The 24,280-nt window shown below is 49.8% G+C and overlaps 1 protein-coding gene across 9 annotated transcripts in view; it reads right to left on the bottom strand.

Moving 5' to 3' along the window:
• DOCK9 (dedicator of cytokinesis 9) overlaps window positions 1-24,280 on the bottom strand; it is a 2,709,375-nt gene that overhangs the window by 1,373,567 nt on the left and 1,311,528 nt on the right. The gene's annotated exons all lie outside the window — the stretch shown is intronic.

Below are 24,280 nucleotides of genomic sequence, written 5' to 3'. Positions count from 1 at the left end.
TCCCAGCACGAAAGTCTCTCGTCTCCGAGAACCTAATGTGTTCAATAAAATCAAAAACAGAAGTTCCTTTCTGCTTGCGCATTGGGAGAGGCCTTTTCCCCTCTGCATCCCCTTCTTACGGACTCAGACCCTTCTCTAATGTTAGCCTCCCTCCGTCTGGTTCACTACAACTTTCAACACACTCTCCTCTGTGTCATTCACAAATCTTAATGTCTTTTTTAACAGTTCACTGCGGACAACCCTCTGCCGGGTTCACTCTTGTCAACACACTAATTATCGGGACTTCAGGCTTCGCGCCCTCTTTATTGGCATCCCTTGGTCATGTTCATTCTTGCCAAAGTTGTTAATCACACAATTGCTTAACAATTTTTCATGATGCGAGATTCACTTCCCTTAGCTTCACGATCATCTGCCGGTCAAAATCTTTCGACTGTAGAGGATTTTACTAGACCCCCGTATGACCACTTTGACCCTCTTCTCGCCTTTCCCAATGCATTCTGGTAACAGTAGTTTCAACAACAGGGCAATCGCCTAGAGTTTACAGAGTGAGCACCCACGTGGTGCTTGACTGCTCTGTATCTGGTTTTCCCCTCTCACAGTAACAGTTTTGTACTTTATGTAATTAGCGGTTTGCTACTTTTGTTCGACACAGTTCGGTTTCTTATCGGATCGCTCCTCGACTCACCGGCTGTGATGAACCGCTTGGCTTTTCTTGTCTCGGAATTCAAGGCTGGTACCATGGAGGCAAGCGTCTCTCCCCAGCTTGGTTATCAGCGGAGGAGGGCCCTGTGTACCATCAACATCTACTGCAACACACGCTGGCTATTGTTTGCGGGCTTAAGATTTCTTTTGTGGAGTTTTCACAGGGCTGGGTTGGAAAGGGCAAGGTGGTGTCTCTCCTTATCACCCTCTCAGTTCGCACCGCCTTTCTCCTCCTCTTGAACTGCTGTGCTGAGTTAGCGCTCTCGTTGAGCGGTCTGACTTGCTTGTACTGTGCTCTCGTGCTCCAACTTTTATCCCTGTGGGGAAGGGAACGGTCCATCAGGTGTGCGTGATTCAGGTCAATTGCCTGACTTTGTCTGACCCTTATGGTGGGACAGGTCAGGTAAACCGGTCTGGTGTTTGTCCTTCTTTCGTGGTGTGTGAAAGTGTTCGTGTCAGGAAAGGTGGTGGGGCGGGTAGAGTGTTTGAGTATCCTATGAGGTAAGATGGGGAAAAAGTGTTATAAGAAAGGGATAGCGCCTCTCGCTCGTCAGTGTCCCACTTCCACTCCTCAAGGACCCACCATCCAGGTGATCCTCCGTCACTGGTCCACCCCCAGGAACTGGATCCAATACCGATGGCCGTGTCCTGGCCACCTGGATGACAGATCCCTGGGGACTAGTCAAGGAGACACCTTCAGGTTTCTCACAATACCAGCACGAATAACAGTGCAGCCCGGGAGGTTCAAAGGAGATGCAGAGGATGCAAAGGGAAAGCCGAGAGCAATTAGCTCACAAAGGCAAGAGGCCGACGACAAGAGTCCTTTGCCCGGTACTGTGGAGCTGCTCAAGTACTTGACTGGAGCCTGCAAGACTGTGGTGCAACTTCTGGGAGGTGGACTGAGCGGTCGTCTAACCACACCTACACCGTCAAGAGACCAGGAAGAAGGTACGCAGAGCGAGAGCAGTAGACAACACGTCACAAGGACCGGTGGGGGCTTGGAGATGTGGAAGAGATAGACTGCACAGAAATAACAAGAATTATCTTCCTCGTGGCAGTACTTGGGAAGAGAGTCAACCAAGAGGGCCTAGTGAGAAGGGAAGCGAACCAATGGTCTGGGACCCGAACCAAGGTGAAGTCTGTATTAATATGCGTCACCTTCCTCATGGCAGTTCTTGGCAGGGGAGACAACCAAGGCGGCCTAATCAAAGAACAATAGAAACCAAGGTCTGGGACCCAAAGTCATGTATATCATCAAGTCATCCTCCTCGTAGCAGTACTTGGCAGTCGAGTGAACTAAGTGGGCCAGACAAGAAAGGGGAAGCAAACAGGGTATGCGACCCAAATAAGTACAAGGTGAATATCTGACGGAGGAACCCTCCAAACAGTGATAAAGAAAAGACTGCTAAGTAGAGCCTGGGACTGTTGTGAAAGTTAGCTAAAACGAAAGGGGAATAGAGCCATTCCCACTGACCTCAACTGAAACTTTGAGTAAACTAATATCCAGGGGAAGGGAGTCATTCCCCCTGGACACAGCTTGAACATTAACAGAGAAACCAGAAGAAGGGAGTTATTCCCCCTGGTATCAATTGGGAGTGCTGAAGAGACTTTCTTTTAAGACACCATGAGAAAGGAGTAATTCTCCTGGTGAGAGAACTTCACTTTTAGTTAAGACTCTTTAGTTGTAGTGTAAGGGAGAGAAGTAGGATTTTGACTCAGGATGGCGGTTTATTTTCAGTTTACGGACATTCTGACAGATCCTTTAGTCTTTAGTTTGGGGCAGGGAAAACCCTCTTAGAATTAGGGAAAGCTAGGTTTTTGAAACCAATAAAAGTCTTTATTCGCCATTTTGAGACCACCTGGTCAGTTGCCGTCTTCTGCACCCTTACAGTAGTTAGCTAGGTCCCCCGGAAGTAATAAGTATGGAGTGCTTATTTTCCACTCCGACATGAAAAGGTCCTAGCCCCGATCAGATTGCATTGGATACATTTAAGTTTTATTACTTAATAAGGGTGCCTATATTCACCAAGATCTTAAATGTAATAGCTAAAAACCTTATTTCCTGTAGTTGGAAGAAGTCCATAATACCATTCTTCAAGAAAGGTGATCAACTGGACCAAAGATGCTATCGCGGAATCTCATTAATTAACTCTACAGCTAAATGGCTGGGCAAGGTGGTATACAATCGTATAATCGAATGGGCACAAACCAATAATATCCTCTCTGAGGAACAATATGGATTTAGAGCAGGAGTTGGGACTGTCGAGCAGGTCCTCAACCCCAGGCTGATGCTGGACAAGCATGTCCAGGGAAATTGATGCCCAGTCTACCTGAGGTTTATCAAACAAATTTTCGGTATTCGAGAATGTGAACACTTAACACAGTAGCCTTCCTGCCAGCCTGCAATCTCTGCTTTCCGGCACTAATGAAGCAAAAGCTGCTGTAAAAAAAGCTACCAGCAGGCAGCGTTTGCTTCATTAGTACCGCGAGGGCAGAGATTAACACAAGCACAGGAGGCTCATCTATTTCAAAAAATGGATGCCTCCTAGTACTTGAAATTAAAGGGGTTTAAACATTATTTGTGCAAAATTTTACATAGGAACTTTCTTTAAAAATATGTTTTTTTTTAAGAACTTTATTTTTGGTTTGCATGTCACAGTACACTTTGCTTGTCTCGCATCTACATAATACAGATTCGCATTACAAAATTGACAACCCAACTCCCCTTGTAAACTTTTACATCAGGTGCATGTCCACGTATATACCCATAGAAAGAGGTTACATATAGCTAGCTGTGTGGCATGGCCCATCATCCACGCTATCATTGTCCGAGTTTTCAGTGTCTATGGAGGTTTCATCCAAGTATGCCCTGAACGGGGCCCGAAAGTCTTTTGGTTTACATGGAGCAGATATCATATTGACATAGTTTTCCTCACATTCATTCACGTAAGTGAGGGTCGCAAGGAACTGTTCCGTTGTTGGAGCCTGGCCGCTCTTCCATTTCTGAAGGATGCATTTCTTCGCTACTGCGCAGGCAACGTTGAATAGTCTCCTTGTTTTTTCCGGGCCTTGCCAATGTCTCCAAACAGGTATTTAGGTGGATTGAGGTGTGCAGGGATTTGTGTTATTTCTTCAAGGATGCTGGCCACTGCAAGTTGTGACCAATAACCTCTCTGAGAAAGTTGCATTTAGAAGTGTACCCAATTACATTTATAGTGTACCCAATTGCATCTAGAAGTTGTGCCCAATAGCCACTCTGAGAAAAGTTGAATTTAGAAGTGTACCCAATTGCATCTAGAACTTGTGACCAATAACCTCTCTGGGAAAGTTACATTTAAAAGCTACGAAAAGTTGAATTTAGAAATGGGCCCAATTGTATTTAGAAATATACCCAACTGCACTCAGAAGCTGTAACCAGTAGCCTGACCTCATAACTACAATCAGAAAACCCTCCCAAATCAACCCAAAAGCTCCCAAAAGCTCGCACCAATCATGAGTGCACCCACGCCACCAGAGTCTGTAAGAAACTACCACCGTGGACCTCCTCCAATCTCCGATCTGCCTGCCCTCCCGCCCCACCCCTCCCAAATCACCCCAGCCTCCTCCGCACTCGCTGCCACTCCCCTATCCAAACACCAAGCCAGGGGGGCACGATGGCGAGCCGCTCACCCTAAGACCACCCGGCCCCTTAACCCCACCCCCGACCCGCCAGCATTGCCCATACCTGCTCCCCTCACTATCGCACCTGGCACACCTCACCATGCCCTCATACCCCTACCACCTTCCCCCTCCGACCGCACCCTTTCCCTCCCTAAAAACGGCGCGCCTAGCCCTAGCACGAACCGAGGCTGCTTCCCTCTCCCCCTCTGACCCCCCTACCCTCTCTCACACTCCTGTTGCAGCAAAGAAACTAAAGAGGAACCGCTCCTGGTCTCCCTCAATCACTCAGCACTCCTCGCCTCCCCTGTCTCGACCCACCACCTCCCACCCGCAATCTCCTCCTTCCCCCGTGGCCTCTCCCTTCCCGAAACCCCTCTCCATTGATTTCTCATCAACTACAACTGAAACTCCCATCCATCCACACCCCTCCCTCAAATCCCCCGACCCAAACATGATCATCCTATCACATCCAGCCACCCAACCCCGTCCGAAACGTGCCAAATTCTCTGCCCGCCCACTATTCCTCTCTAGTATCACCCTCCTTACCCCTCCCCTTCACTCTCTCCGCCTCCGCCCGATCCAGCTCCGAGACCTACCTTGCCTGCCGATCTGAACTGTATCCTATTTAACGCCCGATCTGTAGCAAAAAACAGACATTGCATCTTTGACCTCCTCGCATCTGTCAAACCTGACCTAGTCTTCATCACTGAAACCTGGTTCTCTGATGACTTTGGCCCAATCGCCTATGAAGCCCCCCCCCCCCCCCCCGACTACTCCCTCATCCCACTGAACCGTCCGTCCAGAGGAGGGGGGGTAGCATTCGTCTTCAAATCTCTCTTCCGCGCCTCAATCATTGACAACCAACCTACCATCCCATCCTGCAAATCTCTCCTCGTTAAACTATCCCTCTCCCCGTCCCTCTCACACAGCTTCCTAATAATCTACAGGCCCCCTGGCTACGATAGACAATTCGCAAACAACCTCTGCGATTCTAGCCACCCTCCAACTAAACCATCCCAACCTCACCCTCCTTGGAGACTTCAACATATGGCTCGACATCCCCGCCAACCCTATGACACACTCCCTGGTTGACGGCTTAGATGCAATTAATCTCCAACCTCACATAAGCGGCCCGACTCACTACAAAGGACACACTCTGGATGCCATCTTTAGCTCCAACACCCTAATTCATTTAAACCCGCCCACCCCCATCATCTGGTCCGATCACTTCATTCTCTCGTTCGCCATCCACTCACCCGACCCCCTTCCCCTACCCGCATCCGAACCCCCGAATCTATGTAAATGCTGGAAAAAACTAATGATCACCCTGGACCTAGCCGAGGCACTCCGACAATCCCCACCACCCACCTGCCGTCCCGACTACCAACTAACCCCTGAGGCCTTTGACTCATGGCTCAACGCATCCCTACTGCGACTCACACCCCCGTGCAAACCATCAACCCGCTGTGGCCCTTTCCCCAGATGGTTCACTCCCGAATTGAGACCACTAAACGACATTACAAATACCTAGAACGCAAATGGCAGAAAGAAAAAACCCACGAGAGCAGGATCACCTTGGCCGACACCTATATCAGTACAAGGCTGAAATCCGGAAAGCAAAAAAAGCCCACTACAACACCCGAATCCTAAACTGCAAAAACCCAAGCAAAGAACTCCACAAAATCATCGACGAATTTACCAATCCGGCTTGCAATACAACCGTCCCGACCCCCTCACAATCACTGTGCGACTCACTCTCCCTCCACTTTTACAACACGGCTAGCGAAAGGACAAAAACTCTAAACTCCAAACTGGCTCTACATAGCCACCGGGCAATCCTCCGCCCGTACCGCCCAGCCCATCAGCTGCGACCTCTACGCAACCAACGTTCGAAGCCTTTAGTCCATTATCCCCAGAACAATTTCACAAACTTCTATCTGCCCGCAAACCATCTGGTTCACCACTGGACCCTTGCCCAGCCACAACCCTTAACGAAATATTTGCTTCCACCTGCGCAGGAGAACACGCAAGATCTATCATAAATGCCTCCCTCTCCTCCGGTGTCTTTCCCGACGCATTCAAAATAGTGCACGTCAAACCTCTAATTAAAAAACCTTCGCTCGACCCTCTCGAACCCAAAAACTACCGCCCAATCTCAAACACCAGGTTCCTTGCCAAACTCATTGACCGAACCGCCTACTCTCAACTAAATGCCTTTGTCGAAGCCAACAATCTCCGAGACCCCGCCCAATCAGGTTTCAGAACACGCCACGGATCTAACCTCGATCTGGGACGACCTTAAAATGACAGCAGACTCCGAGGGATGCGCCGCACTAATCCTGCTCGACCTATCGGCCGCCTTTGACACGATCAATCACTCAATCCTCCTAGACTGCCTCCACTCCCTGGGAATTTGTGGAACCGCCCTTAAATGGATAACCTCATTCCTCAAAGACAGGCACCAAATAACGACACTCTCCAACTTTACCTCACAAGCCCGACCAGTCGACACGGGAGTCCCTCAAGGAGCATGTCTATCTGCCCTCCTGTTCAATCCCTATCTGACCACCCTCCCGTTCACACAACATCCTATGCTACAACTACGCCGACACTCAACTAATTATAAAATTCCTGAACTCGAATCCCAACGACCAACCTGACCTGGCATCCTGCCTCCTTAACATAGAACGCTGGATGACCCAAAGCCACCTCCTGTTAAACCCCTCCAAAACAGAAATCATGGTCTGCGGCAACCCCGATCTCCTTCCGCACCCACTACCCTGGCCCACCCGCCATGGGCAACTCACCGACACCCTCCAACACAGTAAAAAATCTTGGTTGCACCCTGGACTCCTACCCAACACTCTCGCGCCAAGTCAACAATGTCTCGAAATCCTGCCACTACCACCTTAAAACCCTTAAACGCATCTTTCCATACCTCTCAGTTCCCAACAGTGTCTCTGCTGTCCAATCAATCGTCATATCAAGAAAAGACTACGGAAACCCCCTATACCTCGGAATTCATGCCTACCAACTGAATGAACTCCAAAGAGCACAAAACGCGGCGGCCAAAATGCTACTTGCGCTCGGCCCAAGAGACCACGTATCCCCAGCCCTTAAGACACTTCACTGGCTTCCGGTAGCCCGTAGGGTGGCTTTCAAAACCCTATGCCTCTCTCATCGAGCACTGCATAAAACTGGACCTCAATATCTCCAAGACAGGCTAATACCTTATCATCCCACTCGCACCCTAAGTTCAAGCTCAGCCGGCCTCCTAGTAATTCCAAAGACAAACTCAGACAGGTTAGGCGGATCATCATTCTCAGCCCTGGCCCCAACCCTGTGGAACTCGCTCCCACCCCACATCCGCCTAACTAAGGACTTAACGGCCTTCCGTAAAATACTGAAAACCTGGCTCTTCCCCTAAAACCAAGCGGTTCCAAATTAGCATCATCACAATAACACCGACCCAGCAAACTACCTAGAACAAGAAATTGACAGCTAAATAAACTCAAATGTAAACTAGAAAGTCAAACAAAAACCGAGTAATGTAGATCGAAACAGTGAAGTGGATAATAGGAATAACTCAATGGGAAAATAGGAGATCTGAACCGACGAAATGCACATAATGAATGAGGAGGGAACGCAGTGAATGACATAGATAAAATAACTAGATTGGACGAAGCGTATAGAACGGGTGAATACACTAAGTCGAAAGGTGCATAAGTGGAAGAACAGGCGGCTAGAAAGATGAATTGTGTATAGAGATCGAACGAAATAGATGAACATATTAAAACCAATGATTGTGCAGAATTGTCAGTGTATGTAGAGCACAATGAGTGCGTGTAGAAATGACGGTTATGCGGAAACAGAGAAGCGAACAGAATGCAAGAGGACGTAGACCCATCGTCTAGACTAAACGGACAAACATACAGACTGGATGAACGCCTGGCCAGACGAACGCGTAAGAGCTAACGAGCATGTAATGAAGATGAGCGTGGGGAGCTGAAGAGCGTGGAGAGCGAATGAGCTGATAAGTGTGGAGAGCGGATGAATGCGGAGAACGGATGAATGCGGAGACCGGAAGAGTGTGGAGACCGGAAGAGTGTGGAGACCGGAAGAGTGTGGAGACCGGAAGAGTGTGGAGTGAGGATGAACGGACGCACGTATACACTGGACGAACTTTTGGCTAGATGAACATGTAATAACGAACGAGCATGTAGAGAGGACGAGTGTGTGGAGCGGATGAGCGTGGAGAGCGGAGGAGGGTAGAGAACGGATAAGCGGATGAGTCTGGAGAGCGGATGAGTCTGCAGAACGGATGAGTCTGTAGACCTGATGAGTCTAGAGAGCACATGAATGTGGAGAGCGTACGAGCATGTAGAGAGGATGAGTGTGTGGAGCGGATGATCGGATGAGTCTGGAGAGCGAATGAGTTGGAGAGCAGATGAGACTGGAGAACAGATGAGTATGGAGATCGGATGAGTGTGTAGGCCAGACGAGTGTGAAGGGCAAGTGCGGATGAGTATGGTGAGCGAATGAGTGTTGATGAGTGTGGGGGGCGGCTGAGTGTGGGGGGCGGCTGAGTGTGGGGGGCGGCTGAGTGTGGGGGGCGGCTGAGTGTGGGGGGCGGCTGAGTGTGGGGGGCGGCTGAGTGTGGGGGGCGGCTGAGTGTGGGGGGCGGCTGAGTGTGGGGGGCGGCTGAGTGTGGGGGGCGGCTGAGTGTGGGGGGCGGCTGAGTGTGGGGGGCGGCTGAGTGTGGGGGGCGGCTGAGTGTGGGGGGCGGCTGAGTGTGGGGGGCGGCTGAGTGTGGGGGGCGGCTGAGTGTGGGGGGCGGCTGAGTGTGGGGGGCGGCTGAGTGTGGGGGGCGGCTGAGTGTGGGGGGCGGCTGAGTGTGGGGGGCGGCTGAGTGTGGGGGGCGGCTGAGTGTGGGGGGCGGCTGAGTGTGGGGGGCGGCTGAGTGTGGGGGGCGGCTGAGTGTGGGGGGCGGCTGAGTGTGGGGGGCGGCTGAGTGTGGGGGGCGGCTGAGTGTGGGGGGCGGCTGAGTGTGGGGGGCGGCTGAGTGTGGGGGGCGGCTGAGTGTGGGGGGCGGCTGAGTGTGGGGGGCGGCTGAGTGTGGGGGGCGGCTGAGTGTGGGGGGCGGCTGAGTGTGGGGGCGGCTGAGTGTGGGGGGCGGCTGAGTGTGGGGGGCGGCTGAGTGTGGAGAGCGGCTGAGTGTGGAGAGCGGCTGAGTGTGGAGAGCGGCTGAGTGTGGAGAGCGGCTGAGTGTGGAGAGCGGCTGAGGGTGGAGAGCGGCTGAGGGTGGAGAGCGGCTGAGTGTGGAGAGCGGCTGAGTGTGGAGAGCGGCTGAGTGTGGAGAGCGGCTGAGTGTGGAGAGCGGCTGAGTGTGGAGAGCGGCTGAGTGTGGAGAGCGGCTGAGTGTGGAGAGCGGCTGAGTGTGGAGAGCGGCTGAGTGTGGAGAGCGGCTGAGTGTGGAGAGCGGCTGAGTGTGGAGAGCGGCTGAGTGTGGAGAGCGGCTGAGTGCGGAGAGCGGACCGAGTACGTAGAACCGACTGAGTACGCCGGATGAGCATGCTGAACAAATAATTGCATAGAGCGGGTGAATAATAGATAAAGCGGATAAGTATGTAGACCAGATGAGTGTGCAGACCGAATGAATGTGTAGATCAGATGAGCATACTGAGCGGACGTGCGTACAGGATGGATATGCATACTGAGCAGGCGAGTATACAGAGCAGATGAGTGCGTAGGCAGTCAGTAGCACATGCGCGGGGTCAACTGAAGTGCATGCGCGAGGAGGACAGGAGTGCATGCATATGGTATACTTGAGAGCATGCATGGGGCTCACTAGAGAATGAAGGATAGACTAAGAGCACGCAAGGTCAACCAGAGTGCGTGAGTGCGTAGTGCAATCTTGAACGCCTGAAATGAACAAAAATGCATAGAACTGACCCGACCGCTCAGATCTGCGAGTCGTACATAATATGCCTTAGAATGCAGGGAATTATTACTTCATATCACACCCCATGCTTACTCTCTCCTTACACCACCACTCAACTAGAACACAGAGATACTATGACACCATTCGGTATAACTGTTCTCATATCAACATCTGCCGCTCACTCCCCATCACTCTAAGTAAACTTTGCTGGCTTCACACCCCCAGCTAGGCGTTCCCCTCAGGCCTAACGCTGCCACACTCGGTCTGGATAACTCCAGCCAGAGCGAACACATACTCCTGATCTCTCAACCACCACACCTACCGCTAAGAAGCAGCTACCACATGAATTCCGCACCAGCTGCACACATACCTGGTGCGCACACGCACCTTTTGACTCTCTCTACTGACCTGAACTTCGGTTCCCAAAGGCGTTCAACCTACCAGCGCCTTCAGACCATACCAATGGTATATAAGGCGCTATATAAATGCAAAATAACATAACATAACATATGAAACGAATCCGCACGAGAGGCGTGGTATTTCGGGAAATTGTCGGGAGTGGTCTTGTAGAACTTTGCCATTTTGGCTGGCGTGTAATGTAGTTTGTTCAGAACCTTGAATTGTATCAATCTCAGGCCTGCATTAAGTGAGATTTTCTTAGATAGGAGGCAATATCTGGCCCACTTCCCCTCCTCGATTATAATATCCATGTCTTTTTCCCACGATGCTTTGATGGTGTTCAATAATTCTGTTTGAGCCTGCACAATATTGTATAATTTGGACACCCCAGTGCCTGCCTGAGAATACAATGACTGGTAGCATACATGCTCGGGGGGTTTGTCTGGGAATGATGGCCACCTTTCTTTGAACGTAGCTTTCATACGGTGGAACTGTAGGGTGGCTAGTTGACTGCTCCCCAATGAGTTTGGAAAGTCTTCAGGAGTTACAAATTTACCATTGGGGAACATGGTTTTCATTGTGAATTCATATTCGGGTAGCCAGTTTTTCTGGATGGCAATGTCATATGTCGGCTTAATGCCTGGGAAGTTACAGAGTGGGGCTTGGGAATCATAAGGGCAGTCTATGCGCAGACGCTTGCTTATTGCAGCCCATGCCGCAACTGTGCAAGAGGCGGAGTCAAACTTGCACTCGTCTTTAAGTGACTTCGTAAATATGATGGATCTCAAATCGGTTGGGCGGACCGAATGACGCTCAATGGGTATATGTGGTGTGTTATCCAAGGGGTCCTGCCAGAACTTTGCATGGTGTGCCTGTGCCACATAGTACAATTCGGAATCAGGGGCGGCGAAGCCTCCCATATCATAGGGTTCGACCAATTTGTTCCATTTCATTCTATTCGCGCCACCGTTCCACACGAAGGTGGTGGCCATGGAACACAGGTTGTCGAAGAAGAGTTTGCCCGGCCATATAGGTACATTACAGAAGATGTATAGTAGCTTAGGGAGTACCGTCATTTTGAGGACTGCTATCCGGCCAGCAAGAGATATGGGGAGTCTGGACCAAATTTGAAGCTTAGAGTGTATGGTTTGTAGCGTGGATTCATAGTTATCTATATAAAGAGAGTTCTTGTCGTGAGAAACCAGGATCCCCAGGTATCGAATGTGATCGGGAGCCCACGACAGGCCATGAGTGTTTGTGGGGCAAGTAGTGGCACGTGTCAACGGAAAGATCTCGGATTTGGATGTATTGATCTTGTAGCCTGAATGGGTAGTGAATTTGGTAATCACCGCTAAAATGGGGGACAGGTTCTTTTCTGGTTCCCGAACATATAGTAGTGCATCATCTGCATACAATGAGATGGCTTGGCATACCCCGGCCATTTTTATACCCCTAAGGTCTTGTTCAAATCTGACTGCAGCCGCCACTGGTTCAATGGTGAGGGCAAAAAGGATGGGTGAGAAGGGGCATCCCTGCCTCGTTCCCCTGCATAGAGTAAATTGATTGGAAAGGGTACGGTTGGTTAGAACTCTGGCCTTGGGAGAGGAGTAGAGAAGTTTGACACAACCTATCAGGTAAGGGCCGAATCCGAATTTATAAAGAACCTCAAACATGTAAATCCACGATACCGAATCAAACGCTTTTTCGGCGTCAAGTGAAATGGCTGCTCCTTTTGCCTCTGGTTTGATCTGTGCTAGAACACTGAACAGTCTGCGCAGGTTCAGGGCCGTGGAACTCGTAGGGATAAATCTGCATTTGTCGGGGTGGATTAAGGTGGTCATTTTGGGGAGCAGTCTAGTGGCCAGCACTTTTGCGTAAATCTTGGCATCCGTGTTAATCAGGGACAAGGGACGGTAGGAGGAGCGTTCATATGCCGGGCGTCTAGGTTTCCAAAGCACCGTAATGACTGCGTCTGACATGGACTCAGGGAGTGAACCAGCGTTCGTAGAGGCAGTGAGGTGGTGACATCCAGAATAGATTACTGGCTCATCTCCTCCCCCCACATCAACTCCATCGAATGTTGCGATATTCTTCCGCGCGCATACTTGGACCATTCCCCCGTCATTCTAAATATACTGCTCCCTGACATCCGTGGCCCTGCACAGCGATGGAGGATGCCCCCCAATATACTGAAGGACCCGAATGTGGTGGAGGCTCTATACACTGAGACGGAGGAGTTCTTCCAACTGAATAAGGGCTCTGTGGGCACCTGGCCTTCCATTTGGGAAACATTTAAGGTGTGGGTACGAGGCAACCTTATATCCAAGATGTCTGGTCTCCTCAGAACCGTTAGAACCAACTTGGGCAACACAGAATAAATCCTGCAATTGCTCGAATCTGCTTATAGTAGGACCCATGACAAACGTATGTTGGCGGACATTAGTCTAAACCTCCAAACCTTTAACGAGCTGGCTACCAAAGAACAATACATGGCCATCCCGTCCAGGGCACGCAAATACGGGGAGGGCAACAGGGCGGGCCACCATCTGGCCTGTATACTTCGTAATGACCACAGCCACACCCCTATTGCAAGTATTCTAACAGATGGGGGGACGGCTGTGCATGGGGAGGATGAAATAAACTCTGAGTTCACGGACTATTACATTAATCTTTATGCCAACTACGATAGATCCACACAGGACGACGTAAAGTCGTACTTAAGTAAGATTTCCCTCCCTAGCCTAACTTTAGAAGATAACTGGTCCCTTGAACAACCCATGACGGCGGAGGAAATAGCTGAAGCGATCAAAGCACTAGCAGCGGGTAAAACTCCAGGGCCGGACGGCCTAAACGGCGACCTGTATAAGGCATGCTCTCCGATACTCGGCCTAATATTGTCCCGTAGAAAACCCAAAGGACATGTCCTAACAACAGGCCACATACATACACACAAAAACATTATATAAACCATAACGGCCTTAAGCAACTAACATTGACCCAGGACCCAAACCATATATTTACTAACCCAGAGGCCACAACATAAATACAACAGCATAAATAACGACACCGGCCTCCCCCAACACCTACCTTATTTTAGTCCTCAGGACATAATACTCAAAAGTGCCTGCATCAGCATGTATGAGCCCCACAGGTCCGGATCCAACTCCCGTAAATTTCCTGCCTCTCCGCGGTTTATGTCGCCTCCTCCTTGCCGATACCACCATATGAAGCAAATGTCCTCCGTCACGGTCGCGCCTCCCGCGCTTTTATCCTGTCCAGAAAATGCTCCATTCCTTGCAGCACACACTCCAGTGTCGAACCAAACTGTTTCCGCCCCAAAAGCAACAGTCCCCATTGTGGGCCCTGCCAGCATAACGTGCGCCCCAAACAACGCTGAAAATGCTCCAATGTCCTGCATTTCAGTGACAAACCACTGCGCATACTCAGCGCCACCGCTGCGTTCCACAGGAACGTTGCATTCCAGCTGGACACGCTGGAACGACGCCCCTCCATCCGGCGACGTCATCATTTCACTCGCCGACACCAGCAGACAACATGGCCCTCTGGCAAAACACCAACTGCCCCAGCCATTCCTCAGGCCAGGTGCAGCTATGCCCTGGGCACCAGTAAACTCCGCCTGGGCCACCAGACTGCTTGCGGAGTAGTCGCAGAACGCTCCTAGCCACCGGACGTGCTGTGAAGTTCCTCACGGAGATGGACTAACTCTGCTCTGTACTTTGCCCCGCCTTGCTACTCCCAGCTCCAGGACTCCTGATGCCAAATGTGCAACCACTCCGGACTCGGCACCCTGGCGATCCACCCGCACCTCCAGGGCACGGACGCTCTCTAGTGGGCACACAAACTTTTGCACACCGGCCAAAAACCGGCCTCAATTCATGAGCCGCACCTCACGACCCAATGTGCCCAGACTGCACGCGGCAGCCCGCAACATCCGGCAGTAAGCCACCTCCGCCCACTGCAAATCCGCTTCACCACCACGGGCTTAACAGCACACCTGGTCTTTCCTCCTTCTTGGACCACCAGCCCTCGTGCTCCAACCAGATCCTCAGAGCCCCCTGCCTGGATCCTGACAACAGACCTCTGCGGCTACTGCACGCCCGGCCTGCATTATCCGACAGCTGGAAGGACATCACCCAGGAAGGCAGTGCTTCTCACCTGCTGCCCCTTCCCAGCAGCTAAGAAAACATCCTTGTTGCAAGTGTAGTAAACTAGGACTACTCCTTCATAAGACCAAGACCAGAAGGTAAGTAGTTTACATGTAGGTTTATTCTCTTGTTTATAAGTAGAAAAAGCACTGGGACATCCATCCAGCCCAGCACATTAGGTCCAACTGACACCAGTAGAACCCAGCACTCCAGACACCCATCAACACTCCACCTAGAGTCCCAATGACATCACCACACCAACACACCACCTAGAATGTCAGTGACATCACCAGACCATCACAACACTCATATCCATAATCAGGCCCAGCACAGATTATGACAAAATCCTATTTGGTATTTTCAAGACGCCACCTCAATCCTTCGTTGGTAAACCAAGCCTCATCACCAATTGTCCGCCTGCACATCACACTGCAAGTCCTGACGACAGTTCGGAACCCACAGAACCTTGCCCCATCATCGCAGTACCCGTGGTTTCTATTTTGTTATCCGAACCAGAAACACCACATATAAAGTGTCAACAACAATTGCATGCCGCTATTGATAAAGCAGCACAGGAAATTTTGCACTTAACTGTTGCCAACCCACCAATTAATTGTCTTGGTTTTCCCTCGCTTTCTTCAAACAATGTTACCCAGGCCTCCTGCCTATTTTGTAATTGTTAAATCTTTTATTACATTTTTTTTATGACATTGCCTTTGTGATTAGCATATATGTAAACTATCCTAACTGTAGAAAAGGTGCACCTACTGTACGTCTATGAAAGTGGTAGCTGTTGAATCTATTCTTTCTCTTGATATTCTCAGTTTACCCTTGAGAGTCAGGCCCCCATACACAAAAAAAGCGGGACCCCTGCCCCTCCATATACTTCATAAGTAAGGGGAGAGACAACTCAGAAAAGATTGGTAAAACCCAGGTGTAAAACCTTCATCACCGGTTGCTTTCCCATTATGCATCCTCTGAATCACAAGGAGGACTTCCTCAGGGCTAACCAGAGCCACAGTAGCCATTAGCTCATCTCCACTCAACCTAGGAAGAGCTGTAGCCCGCAAATGCACCTCTATCCGGCCTAGCGAAGCTCTCCACTATCCCTTGCGAACACGTCTGACCTTGGCCATCAATTCAGTCAACCAACCTTTCAGCTTTCTGCCCCCGCAAACATGCTGCCATGAACCCATCAGTCTTACCCCCCCATTTCATAGTACTTCTGCCTCAAGAATTGCAATTGTCGCTTCACCCTACTCAACTCCAGGGTTTTCAATTCTTCCCTCTTCTTCCGGACTTCCGGTATTAAACCGTCTCTCACATCTAAATGGGCCTGTATGCTCCATTCCAAAAATCAATCTCCCCCCACAGTCAAGTCTCCAGTAAATTATGTGCCCTTTACTCCCTTGCCCCTCTCAAATCAACCATTCATGCCAGGTAGCCTTGGCCGCTTCGTAGACAGTGTAGTAACCCACTTCCCAGGTGTCATTAATATCAAAGTATTCCCCAATGGCCCCCTTCAACTCCTCAAAAAACATCACGTCTGTCCAAAGAGAATAATTGCATTTCCACAAAGAATCCCTGCACTGCAAAACCAGAAGGGAGAACTCCATATAGACCATATCATGGTCCGACCAGCTAATAGGCACAAGATGAGAAACTTCTACTCTACCAAACATATCCCTCCCCACGCAAATATCTATTCTGGATAAGTACCATGGGGCAGGGAATGTAAACCCCCCCGACTCCAGAGGTTGTAGCTGTCTCCATACACCCTCCAGTGGAGACATATCCAGAAATTCTCAGAGACCCCCTCTACCCGTTCCCGGCATCCGGTCAACTGCCACCCCAATTGTCTTCCTATCCAACATAGGATCTGCCCATATTAAAGTCCCCCCACCACCCAATATAACAGGTCCCTTAGCTCCCCTAAACAAACGGGCTAGAGTTACCTCCAGGAAGGCGTTCTGCAATTGGTTGGGGCAATAAATCATAGCCAAGGACAACCAGACACCCCCCCCACACTTCTATTATCGAACCTCAACCTTTTATTCAATAAAATCCCCACCCATCCATCCTCACCTCACCAGAGGCCCAGTTTGTACCGCCAATCAGCCGAGAGGGGATACGCCTCTCCTGCCCCTGAAACATCCTCGTCTCCTGCAGCATCATCACATCTCAAATTCTCTTGGCAACAACAAACGCTTTGTCTGGGACTATAAGCACTTTACATTCAGAGTCCCCACAAACAGACAATCTACCCGTTCTCCCCACTACCTCTAACTATCGCTGCCATCCTACCAACTGCCTCAGTACACTTGGACTGTAGCTAACCCATCCAATATACCCATATCACAAACCTCCCCCATGCTGCAAAAACCCCCACCTCCTCCCTACCAACTCAATCCCAACACCACTCATCATCAAACCCCCTCCACCTCTCCCCTCCCTAAGACACCCATCCAAAGCTAGGCCACCATGGAAAGACACCCCCCACCCTCCTCCCATCAAGGCCTGCACATGAAAATCCAAATTGAACGCATTCACAGTAAACCATTGGAAAATTTAAAACAGTGGAACCTCAAAAAAGTCGCCCAGTCAAGTCACTTCACAGGGGAGAGAGTATTGAGTATCCCGAATGTGTAGCCCTGAGGGAACCTTTTGCGTTGAGACGGTCCACACCCACACACCACCTAGTCCACAGCCTGCTCAGCTTCCCCAACCGGGTAACCATCTCCATGCTTTTCCCTTTCTGCAATATGCTGCAGGACCTGCTCTGCTTTCGCCCCCTTGGTATCCAGATAGTCCACCTCCTTGATCTCAAACACCAATACGAACAGAAATGTCCAGCTGTAATGGATACAACTGTCTGTCAACCATGATGTAAGGGTGAAGCAATCCCTTCGACTGGCCAATGTGACGCTCGCGATCTCCTGGTAAATTTGTATTGAGTCTCTTTCGTATTTAATATTACGTAAATGTTTTGCTTTTTCGAGGACTGTAGCTTTCTTAGTTACCTTAAGAATTTCACAACCACCAATCTCGGGCCTCATCCCCGAACGACAACACTGTGGTGGAATTGTTTGATCTTTCCACCGCCATACCGCCCTCATCGGAAAAAAGAACATTTACCAATGCCTTGACCTTCCGCACCACGTCACTCGCTGACTCCCCCTTCTGCTACTGGAGGCCAAAAACCCAAAGGTTATTCCGGTCTTCTCTATTTTCAAGATCGTCTATCTTCAGCTGGTAATCGTTGCCTCTAGACTCCGTATGACGGCCTCCCCTCAAACTTCATTTCAACAATATCCGCGCTGAGATGGTTAGTCTCAAGTCCCTCAAACTTAGTCTCCAGTACTTCCACCCTGCCTCTGAGGTCAGAGACCGCGGCCTGTAGTTCACCACGCAGGTGTCTATTTCCTGCAAATTGTCCCTAATATCCTCCTTTGTAGACAGGGCCTGCGTGCCACCTCCTTTCTCTAACTGTGGAGGCCTGTCCGTGCTGTCTCCCCCCATTGTCCACGTCTCCGAAATTGTTGCAGAGCCCCTATGCTATCTGTGAGACAGGAATGGTATCAAGAGAGACAGACCCAAAGGTAACAGTTTCAACTCCTTTATTTAATAAAGTTCAAGAGTTAGTGAAGTACCCAACTCTAAAGGGATTATACCCCCCCAACTGATTTTTCAAAGGGCCATTGATGTCTGAAAGTCCAAAACCAAAAACCTGTGTCGAAACCTATGCCTGCCGTCATTCTTTGGCAAAATGTGATAGGAAGTCTTCTTAAAGAATAATAGTGGTTCAAAAGAAAGAAAAGTAAACCAGAGCTGGTTTCAGGTAGTCTTACCAATAGGTGTAGTTCTGCCAGTTCAACTCAAAAAGGTTGCCCTTGGAACTTTCCACGTAGGGCTCTTGCAGCAAATCAAAGTACACAAGGCCTCTGGATCTCTTGGGATTCCCTTCCCCAAGCTTCGGTCCTTCCAGTTTCAAACACAAAAAAGAGACAGTTACTGTTAGGCCTTTCAGGGTTCCCTTCCCCCAAATCTCGGCCTCTCGTCTCAAATGTAAATTCACTTTGTCAGGATACACTTTTCAACACATATTCTTCTTCTGGGGTAGTGTCAGAGATTTTCGAAAAGGCTGGGCTTTTTGGTGCTCCCCTGCGCGACCACTGCGACTTCCGGCCCCTCTCTTTTTTACTTGAAAACTTTCTTCTTGCACCTTTTCCTTCTCGCGCCTTTTCCAATCAGCTCTTATTCCTCTTGCACTTTCCTTTACTTTACTTTTACGTGTGCACCTTTGCACCCCGTTCCACTTTTCCTGTGCACACTTGCACCTTCTTTCACTGGCTTTACTTGACTTGTGCACACTTGCACCTTCTTCCACTGTCTTTACTTGACTCATGCACACTTGCAGCTTCTTTCACTGCCTTCACTTTATTTAGGGTGCCTCGCACTCCTTTTCTGGTTTCTGGGTCTCTCGCAACCCCTCTCCCATTTGCGGGTCACTCTCACCCCCTTTCTGGCTTTCGGGCTTCTCGCGGCCCTTTCATTGCTTGTGGGCTGCTTGCACCTCCTTTTTTTTTAATTCAATTTTATTGTTTTTTTATGGCAACAAAGCATTAATACTAACAATGACATTGGGGCACGGGCCCGTGCCAACTTCCATTATTTATTTATTTATTTGCATTTGTAGAGCGCACGTACAGCCCAGGGGCATCGTGGCGCTTGTTACAAGAGATTACAAGGAATTTTTAGTAGGCAGGTTACATATGACCAAACAGGTCTCTTAGTTGCACGTACAGAGTTCATAACAATTTTTCTTAAGGCGGGCATATCAAAACAGCTTGTTGGTTAGATGAAAAGTTGTGTCTTGAGTGCTTTGCGGAAGGCTAGGTGGGACTGAATCATTCTGAGGCTCGGCGGGAGGGCATTCCACTGTGTGGCAGCTATCGTGGGGAAGCTGGAGCCTCCTGCACGGGCCTTATTGGTTTTGGGCATTAGGATAAGGTTAGAGTAACCTTCCCTAAGGGGTCTTGTGGCAGTGTGTTTCACAATCCTCTGTACAAGGTAAGGAGGGGCAGTATCATGGAGGCATTTGTGCGCTAGTGAGAGAGTTTTGAAAATGATTCTCTGTTTAACCGGGAGCCAGTGAACTTGTCTCCTGATTTCTGAGATGTGTTCTTTTCTTGAGGTCCCGGTGGCTGCCCTGAGGGCATTGTTTTGCGCTACTTGCAGTTTAGAAAGGTTTTTGCTAGACGCCCCAGGTAGTAGGGCATTGCAATAGTCTAGTCTAGAGCCAATGATGGCTCTGGCTATGGCTAGGCAGTTCTGTTGTGAAAGGAAGGGTCTGGCTGCATTAATGATTTTGGAGTAGTAAGCTGATGAGGTAGAGATGGCATTTACTTGTCTGTCCATGGTGAGGTTTGAGTCAAGGTAGACGCCCAATGTTTTGACGTGGTCAGCCACCTTGATGGGTGTACTGTCAATAGTGAAGGAGGAGTATTCCTGACTGAGGTTGCCCAAGGTGGTGGGTGAGCCGATGATTAGGAGTTTTGTTTTTTCGCTGTTTAAACAGAGCCAGTTGTCAGCTATCCAGGATTGGATAGTCGAGTATATAGCCAATCGAGCTAGAGCAGGTGGAATAAGCTTCCTCTACATTGCCTCTAAGCTATGGAACGCACTACCTAGCACACTTAGAGCAGAAACCTCTCTCTCTGCCTTCCGAAAAAAGCTGAAAACCACCTTGTTTAACTAATTCCCTCTCCTCATGTTGTTTACTCTCTCCTCCTCCTCCTCTCCCCTCTCCTCTTCCGTAGCTACTTCTCTTCTCTTGCAACTAAGAAATTATTTCAATGTATGTACAACTAGTCATCTTCATATCTTCTGTTTTCTTCTCTTGCAACTAAGTAATGATTTCAATGTATGTAAAACAAGTCATTTTCATTTCTGTAACAAGCGCCACGATGCCCATTGGGCTGCCTGTGCGCTAAACAAATGCAAATAAATAAATAAATAAATAAATAAAGATTAGACAGGTCAGTCTTGTAGTCACCTGTAAGAGGGATTAACACCTGCGTACCATCCGCATAATTGGTGTATGATATACCCATGGCTTCCAGGATGCTAAACAGTGGCCTGGTGAAAAGGTTATAGAGCGTGGGCGCTATGCATGACCCTTGTGGGACTCCACATTTAAGTAGGCTCGTGGTGGCCGAGGCAGAGTCCGAGTAGACTTTCATGGCCCCATCTTTGACAAAGGAAGTAATCCAGTCGCGTGCTTTGGGAGAGAAGTTGGCCGCAGAAGCAAGGTGACGGCACAGCATGTTGTGGTCGACCAAGTCGAAAGCAGCTGATAAGTCAAGGAGTAGGAGAAGTGCAGGCTTGCCTAGGTCTCTCAGGTCAACCATTTGGTTTTTTAAGTCGAGGAGGGCTGATTCCGTGCCATGTCTTGGGCGGAAACCTGATTGCCGTAGGCCTAAGAGTTGGTTCTACTCCAAGTATTGTTGGACTTTTATATAGGCCGCTTTGTCGAGAATTTTTAGCAGGAAAGGGACTGTGGTGATTGGCCTGTAGTTCCCGGGTATGGTAGGGTCGAGTGATGGTTTTTTGATTAATGGGCGTACCCACGCTTCTTTGAAGTCTTTAGGGACAAGGCCTGATCTGAAGGAGGCATTAATGAAGGCAGTGAGGAAGGGAGCCAAGGCGTGAGCGGAGTCTTTAATGAGTTGAGCTGGACAGGCATCACCTTTGCAGTTCGATGGTTTAATGGATTTGAGGAGGGTAATGGCCTCTGATTCAGTGATGTCTCTGAATTCGAATGGGGGAGAGGGTTTTGGTGCTGGCGAGGTAGGTGCTTTGCTATGCTAGCTAGCTATCAGTTTTTCTAATGTTTTTAGGTGGCAAATGATTTTGGCCTGAAGGGTATTGAGCTTGTCTAGCATTGCTGATTGAATGCTGTTGCACCATTTAACATCCTTGATGAGCGTGGGAGGAGGGGCGGAGGGTTTTTCCAATTCTCTGAAGATGGAGAATATTTCTTTGGAGTTGGATTTGGCGTCATTGATCCTAGTGTTGTATGAGAGCGCTTTGGCTTTGATGTCATTTTTGTATGATCTGGAGATGGTTTTGAAGGCCTCCCTATTAGTTTCTGAGGGGTTGGCTTTCCAGGTAGAGAGGGCAGATCTTTTTTCTGAGCGTTGTTTGAGCAGCTCATTGGAGAACCAGGAGTGGGAGTGCTTAACCTTCTTGGCTTTCTTGTGGGTCAGGGGCGCAATGGGAGAAATTTCCGGACCTGACACACTTCCTGCTATTGGCAGCCAGAGCTGCACGGGCCAGGACTTGGAAGAGAGCATCTCTCCCCTCGAAGAGGGAATGGGTGATTGTGGCCAAGGACATTTATTTTATGGAGAGACTAACAGCAGCAATACACGGCTCCAGCACGCAGGTTGAGACCGATTGGCTGTAATTCATGGAAGCGTTCTCCAACGTTGAGGACGACACAGGAGTTTAACAGAGGCACTCCACCCGGCCCGAAAATTGGTCGTGGCATAAGACTCATTGTACTTTTCCAAGTAAAGTTCACTAATGCTTATCCCTGGTATGCCCGGTTGGAGCTGCCCGAAAAGGATAATCATGGAGATGTGGATCGTGTGCTTTGGAGATGATATTTTTGAAGGTACTTGCGAGAATTTCTGGGTTGTTGGTGGTGGGCGTTTGTAACTCTGGAACCATAAGGAACGGCGCCAAATTTTCTACTGTAAGTTTACGTGAGCTCCTGGCGAGTGCCGCTGGGCAGGGGGTCTGAGTGGGGGCGGAGTCTTTTTTAGTGGAGAGGTTGAATTGGATGTAATGGTGGTCGGACCATGGGATAGGGGTATTAGCAGTGACCATGATGGCGGAGTTGTGCTGGTTGATCCAATCCAGGGTGCGTCCTTTGATATGGGTAGGTTCAGTAAAGGAGGGAGCGAAGTCGAGGGTGGTGAGGGCTTTGTCGAGCGCTTTGGCGTGATGGTCTTTGGGGTCGTTGAGGCCTAGGTTGAGGTCACCCAAGAGGATGGTTTGGGAGGTTTCTGAGGCCATTAGAGAACCATAATACTCTGCTGTATACACCCCCCCTCCTCCCTCCCACACAAGACCCCTAATGATAGGGCACACAATCCACATCTCCATGATTATCCTTTTCGGGCAGCTCCGAGGGGAGAGATGCTCTCTTCCAAGTCCTGGCCCGTGCAGCTCTGGCTGCCAATAGCAGGAAGTGTGTAAGGTCCGGAAATTTCTCCCAGTGGTCGCCCCTGTGGCGGAGACCAAATATTAATGAAAATGGGTCTAATGAGTAAACCCCCTCTCCCGCCTCCTCAAGCCAGCTGAGCACTTCTGGCCAATAGACTTGCACTTTCTTGCAGGACCACCACATATGCCAGTAGTCGGCTCTTTCCCCAGATCCGTGCCAACACAACGGGACAGTATCTGGGAACATCCTAGAGAGGGAGATCGGGTCGTACTGCCACCTATGGAGAAGCTTGATGGCGTGGGACTTGTACTGACATGAGATAGAAGTCTTGAATGCTCTGCTACATAGTCTCCCCCAGAGCCCATCCCCGATGGCACAACCCAAGTCCCTTTCCCATTTCCCTCTGAGGCTCTTAGTCGTTCCCTCGCGGAGGTTAACAGTGCTCCGTACAGGAGGGAGATGAGGCCTTTCATTTCAGTGTGGGAGTCTAGAATTTTCTCAACCGGGGTAAGCCCTCTTTGTATGCAAGATTTTAGTTTCGGCTTCATTAGGATGCCCTTGAGGCGCAGGTATAGGAGCGGGGAGAGCCTGCCGATTCCCAGTGCCGCCTCGAGCTCCTGGATGCTTATGAAAGTGTCCTCTCTTACCAATTGGCCTACCCTACACAGGCCCGTGTCGAACCCTGACTGGTAGTGTTCGTGGCCTGGGATTTCTTCCAGGACTGGTGTAGACCAGATATGGCTCAGGGGAGAGGGCCATGTGGTGACTTTCTCGCTAGAGCCTTTCCCCGCTAGTGCTTTCCACATTGTACCCAGTATGCACCTCCTCTTTTGGCTGTTGAGTCTCACGCCCTCTTTCTTGCTGCTTTTTCCGCTTTGCAATCACTCTCACGCTTCGCTCTTAGTTTTTTCCGATTATGAATGTATATTTCTTTCTGCTTTACGCTTAATACTGCTTGCTTCTTTCTGCTTCACTCTTCTGCTTCAGCCACCTGCATGCTACAGAGTTTTCTGACTCTCTCACTGACTGAAAACTCACCGGTAGAGTGGCGCTGATCAGCGGGTCCTCTGGATCTTGAAGATTGAGGTCAGGGTCTTACCATCTGCCCCTCAGAAACCAATGGAACCAGCTCACGTCCCCAGGGAACGAGCACTGGCCAGGAAACGTCAAACAACCTGC

The sequence above is a fragment of the Ambystoma mexicanum genome, chromosome 7q (genome assembly GCF_040938575.1).
Source record: "Ambystoma mexicanum isolate Mex_15411 chromosome 7q, UKY_AmexF1_1, whole genome shotgun sequence".
NCBI classification, from domain to species: domain Eukaryota; kingdom Metazoa; phylum Chordata; class Amphibia; order Caudata; family Ambystomatidae; genus Ambystoma; species Ambystoma mexicanum.
Note: the sequence above shows the minus strand (reverse complement) of the source record. Positions and strands in the feature narration are given on the sequence as shown.